Source organism: Nerophis lumbriciformis, linkage group LG25, assembly GCF_033978685.3.
Source record: "Nerophis lumbriciformis linkage group LG25, RoL_Nlum_v2.1, whole genome shotgun sequence".
Classification (NCBI taxonomy): domain Eukaryota; kingdom Metazoa; phylum Chordata; class Actinopteri; order Syngnathiformes; family Syngnathidae; genus Nerophis; species Nerophis lumbriciformis.
The window spans coordinates 36,496,803-36,502,568 of NC_084572.2; the positions used below are offsets into that span (position 1 = coordinate 36,496,803).

The 5,766-nt window shown below is 32.8% G+C and overlaps 1 protein-coding gene across 1 annotated transcript in view; it reads right to left on the reverse strand.

The window, feature by feature from the left end:
• The window catches only part of LOC133621895 (uncharacterized), a 17,659-nt gene extending 13,944 nt beyond the window's left edge, over positions 1-3,715 (reverse strand). Inside the window, exons 1-2 of the mRNA XM_061984326.2 lie at positions 3,701-3,715; positions 3,447-3,554 (exon numbers count right to left, since the gene is read on the reverse strand). The gene's annotated coding sequence lies outside the window, so the exon portion shown is untranslated. The remainder of the gene's footprint in view (positions 1-3,446; positions 3,555-3,700) is intronic.
• Positions 3,716-5,766: the final 2,051 nt, after the last annotated feature.

Consider the following 5,766-nt stretch of genomic DNA (forward strand, 5'->3'; position numbering starts at 1 on the left):
TATTGTCTTTAAATATATATGATGTCTGTTTTTTTATTTTTTTATTTAATATGTCCCGTGCAAACTTTGCAGCCCTTGGTGTAAAATAATTTGAACACTCCTGAGTTATTAAAAATAAAAAATTAAGCCCTTTCTTTCCTTTTATTCTTACATTTTTATTATTGTTATATTTTACTGACTATATACAACAAAACTCCAGCCGCGGGCCACGCTTTGGACAACACTCTTAAAATTAGGGCCGTAAAACAATTTTTTTAAATCAAATTTAGATTAATTACGATTAATCACGAGTATTACTCGCTTGCATAATGTAGATGAACTTAAACATTTCACTTTAATCAAAAAAAATAAAAGTATTTGGACACCAGTGCATTTTCATTGTTGGAATAGATTAGAGCACACGTGTCCAACTCATGGCAAATCTGGCCCGCCAAATCGTTTTATTTGAAATAATATGTCAATAAAGTACTTTATCTGGTCTTACTAAATAATAATAATAATAATAAAAATAATGAGTAACACACTTTACATTTGTTAAAATCTCAAAGTGCTACAAAGTATAAAAAAATAAAAATAGAAAGTTATAATATATAATAAAAAATTAAAATAGAAATGAAATCATGACACACAATAGATAACCAAATAAATATATATTAGAACATATACTAGATAAATGTATGTTATTTCCATTTTGACAGAATTTTTTTTTTTTTTTTACTTAAATTGTTTTTAATAATGCAAAAATATATTATCATACACTCAAACCATTTTCTTTTGTGTTAGAATAAAAATAGAGACTTTTTATCTGCTTGACTTATGATTTCAAAGCAAGTTATCCATCAAACTGTACACTGTAAAAAAATCTTTTAAAAAGGTTATATATTTTACGGTAAATTGTGAAATTTAATCTGTTTTTTTTTTTTTTTTACTTAAATTGTTTTTAATAATGCAAAAATATATTATAATACACTCAAACCATTTTCTTTTGTGTTAGAACAAAAATAGAGAGTTTTTATCTGCTTGACTTATGATTTCAAAGCAAGTTATCCATCAAATTGTACACTGTAAAAAATTTTTTTAAAAAGGTTATATATTTTACGGTAAATTGTGAAATTTAATCTGTTTTTTTTTTTTTTACTTAAATTGTTTTTAATAATGCAAAAATATATTATAATACACTCAAACCATTTTCTTTTGTGTTAGAATAAAAATAGAGACTTTTTATCTGCTTGACTTATGATTTCAAAGCAAGTTATCCATCAAACTGTACACTGTAAAAAAATTTTTAAAAAGGTTATATATTTTACGGTAAATTGTGAAATTTAATCTGTTTTTTTTTTTTTTACTTAAATTGTTTTTAATAATGCAAAAATATATTATCATACACTCAAACCATTTTCTTTTGTGTTAGAACAAAAATAGAGACTTTTTATCTGCTTGACTTATGATTTCAAAGCAAGTTATCCATCAAACTGTACACTGTAAAAAAAATTTTAAAAAGGTTATATATTTTACGGTAAATTGTGAAATTTAATCTGTTTTTTTTTTTTTTACTTAAATTGTTTTTAATAATGCAAAAATATATTATCATACACTCAAACCATTTTCTTTTGTGTTAGAATAAAAATAGAGACTTTTTATCTGCTTGACTTATGATTTCAAAGCAAGTTATCCATCAAACTGTACACTGTAAAAAATTTTTTTAAAAAGGTTATATATTTTACGGTAAATTGTGAAATTTAATCTGTTTTTTTTTTTTTACTTAAATTGTTTTTAATAATGCAAAAATATATTATAATACACTCAAACCATTTTCTTTTGTGTTAGAACAAAAATAGAGACTTTTTATCTGCTTGACTTATGATTTCAAAGCAAGTTATCCATCAAACTGTACACTGTAAAAAAAATTTTTAAAAGGTTATATATTTGATGGTAAATTGTGAAATTTAATCAGTTTTTTTTTTTTTTACTTAAATTGTTTTTAATAATGCAAAAATATATTATAATACACTCAAACCATTTTCTTTTGTGTTAGAACAAAAATAGAGACTTTTTATGTGCTTGACTTATGATTTCAAAGCAAGTTATCCATCAAACTGTACACTGTAAAAAAATTTTTTAAAAAGGTTATATATTTTACGGTAAATTGTGAAATTTAATCTGTTTTTTTTTTTTTACTTAAATTGTTTTTAATAATGCAAAAATATATTATAATACACTCAAACCATTTTCTTTTGTGTTAGAACAAAAATAGAGACTTTTTATCTGCTTGACTTATGATTTCAAAGCAAGTTATCCATCAAACTGTACACTGTAAAAAAAATTTTAAAAAGGTTATATATTTCACGGTAAATTGTGAAATTTAATCTGTTTTTTTTTTTTTACTTAAATTGTTTTTAATAATGCAAAAATATATTATAATACACTCAAACCATTTTCTTTTGTGTTAGAATAAAAATAGAGATTTTTTATCTGCTTGACTTATGATTTCAAAGCAAGTTATCCATCAAACTGTACACTGTAAAAAAAATTTTAAAAAGGTTATATATTTTACGGTAAATTGTGAAATTTAATCTGGTTTTTACAGCATTTTACTGTACATCAAATTCTGTCAACTGAGCTTCCAAATTTTTTTTTTTCCATTTACAGTAATATGCTGTAAAAAAAACTATATATTTTACTGTAACATTTTTGCGACTGAGCTGCCAGTTTTTTTTAGCGTAAAATCTAAATATTTGTTTTCAACTTTATTTATAAAGCACATTTAAAATGTACCACAGGGGTAGCCAAAGTGCTGTACAATAGGCAGGTTAAAAGATAACACAAGAGAAACGAGCAAACGCAACACAACACAAACAGAGCACGATATAAAAATAAATAAATAAATAAATAAAACATAGAAACAGGTTGACAGTAGGTGCATTATAGGACGCCATATCAGGATGGAGATTGTTAAAGGCCATGGAATAAAAGTGTGTTTTTAAGAGCAATTTAAAAACAGGAAGAGAGGAGGCCTGTCTAACACTCAAAGGTTTTAATTGTATGTGTAAAAAAAAAATGCACAGGAAGTTGTGTGGTAATAACATTTACTGTTAGACGCGATGTGGCCCTAAATGAAAACTGCTTTAAAAGGTAAAGGAGCAAAATAAATAGCATGATTAATCTGATTAATATCCATGCTTAATGCAATTTGTTTGTGATTAATCACATGAATTAATTGGTTATTTCTCACAGACCTACACTCATTTCCTTTTCCACCTGTTGTCGTACTGTTAGTGTTAGTTTAATGCACAAAACAATTGTCGGAACAACAAAACCGGACGCGCGGCGGGCAGCGGTTACGCGTTCAACTTTTTTACGGCCCAGCGCAAAGTGCAGCTGGGCGAAAATCGAGGTGGAAAAGCACAGACGGGAACGCGAGAAAAATGAAGAGAAAGTCCACTGACCTGAGGCACCATCAGCCTGGCGTGTGTGTGTGGGTCGCAGCACAGGACAGGTGGACGACTTCAGCGGCAGAAAGCGGACAAACAGGTTACCCCGCCCACCGACACACCCTGATGACACGCACACACACAAACTTTTTAACAACAATCCACATACACTTGGTCCCTATCACACACGCGGTGTGGGGACCTGGCAATATAGTGTGTGTGACAATCCGCCGCGCCCCGACCATCCGCGGGCGTCGACGCTGACTCACCGCCATTAGCAGCGGAGTGCACAGAGTGCACTGTGTGCTTGCGTAAGACGCCCTCGCAACAATCACAACAACGTGCTCGTCTTCACCTTCACAACACTGGAAGACGTTCACTGGAAACATGAGCACAGAAGAACATGAGAAATACACGAACGTATACAATATCCAATCATTTATACAACTCTTATTTGTTTGTGATAGAGTGATTGGAGCACATACTTGTTTGCTCAAAGATAAGAACTTCTGGGGGAAAGTTCTGTGGTCAGATGAAACAAAAAATGGAGCTGTTTGGCAAAAATACCCAGCAATATGTCTGGAGGAGAAAAGGTGAGGCCTTTAATCCCAGGAACACCATTCCTAACGTCAAGCATGGTGGTGGTAGTATTATGCTCTGGGCCTGTTTTGCTGCCAATGGAACTGCTGCTTAAAAAGACCTCGGCATTAGTGACGCCTGCTCTGTTTAGTGGGACAAAATACTTTTATTTTGACAAGTAAGAAGACGTTGAAGGTTCCGATCCTCAATGTGTGTTCCAGAAACATGAATTAGCGATAATCGCCCGGTCTCAATCGTCCGTAGGCGTGAGACCGGACAAAACAAAAACCCGAATCATATCACATTAATCATTACGATTCCCAATCGAGTCAAAAATCTTTAAGAATCGACTTTTTTGAGGCAATGTCCGTGCGTACTTATGCAACTTTTGCAGCCTGTGAGCGGTTTTGAGGAGGTTTTATCATAATTTTTATACCAAATAATACGTTGTGAGACTCAGTTTGGATGGAGGATTGATTCTGGAGTCGTCGCGGCTAAAAATAAAAATAAAATACAGAATGGGAATCAAATTGAACGAAGATTTACATTTTTGTTTCATCTGACATCACATGGACAAAGATAAGACCTTCTGGAGGAAAGTTCTGTGGTCAGATGAAACAAAAACTGAGCTGTTTGGCCACAATACCCAGCAAAAATAATCCCAGGAACACCATACCTACCGTCAAGCATGGTGGTGGTAGTATTATGCTCTGGGCCTGTTTTGCTGCCAATGGAACTGCTGCTTAAAAAGACCTCGGCATTAGTGACGCCTGCTCTGTTTAGTGGGACAAAATACCTTTATTTTGACAAGTAAGAAGACGTTGAAGGTTCCGATCCTCAATGTGTGTTCCAGAAACATGAATTAACGATAATCGGCCGGTCTCAATCGTCCGTAGGCGTGAGACCGGACAAAACAAAACCCGAATCACTACACATTAATCATTACGATTCCCAATCGAGTCAAAAATCTTTAAGAATCGAGTTTTTTGAGGCCATGTCCGTGCGTACTTATGCAACTTTTGCAGCCTGTGAGCGGTTTTGAGGAGGTTTTATCATAATTTTTATACCAAATAATACGTTGTGAGACTCAGTTTGGATGGAGGATTGATTCTGGAGTCGTCGCGGCTAAAAATAAAAATAAAATAAAGAATGGGAATCAAATTGAACGAAGATTTTAATTTTTGTTTCATCTGACATCACATGGACAAAGATAAGACCTTCCGGAGGAAAGTTCTGTGGTCAGATGAAACAAAAAATGTAGCTGTTTGGCCACAATACCCAGCAAAAATAATCCCAGGAACACCATACCTACCGTCAAGCATGGTGGTGGTAGTATTATGCTCTGGGCCTGTTTTGCTGCCAATGGAACTGGTACTTAAAAAGATCTCGGCATTAGTGACGCCTGCTCTGTTTAGTGGGACAAAATACTTTTATTTTGACAAGTAAGAAGACGTTGAAGGTTCCGATCCTCAATGTGTGTTTCAGAAACATGAATTAGCGATAATCGCCCGGTTTCAATCATCCGTAGGCGTGAGACCGGACAAAACAAAAACCCGAATCACATCACATTAATCATTACGATTCCCAATCGAGTCAAAAATCTTAAAGAATCGAGTTTTTTGAGGCCATGTCCGTGCGTACTTATGCAACTTTTGCAACCTGTGAGCGGTTTTGAGGAGGTTTTATCATAATTTTTATACCAAATAATACGTTGTGTGACTCAGTTTGGATGGAGGATTGATTCTGGAGTCGTCGC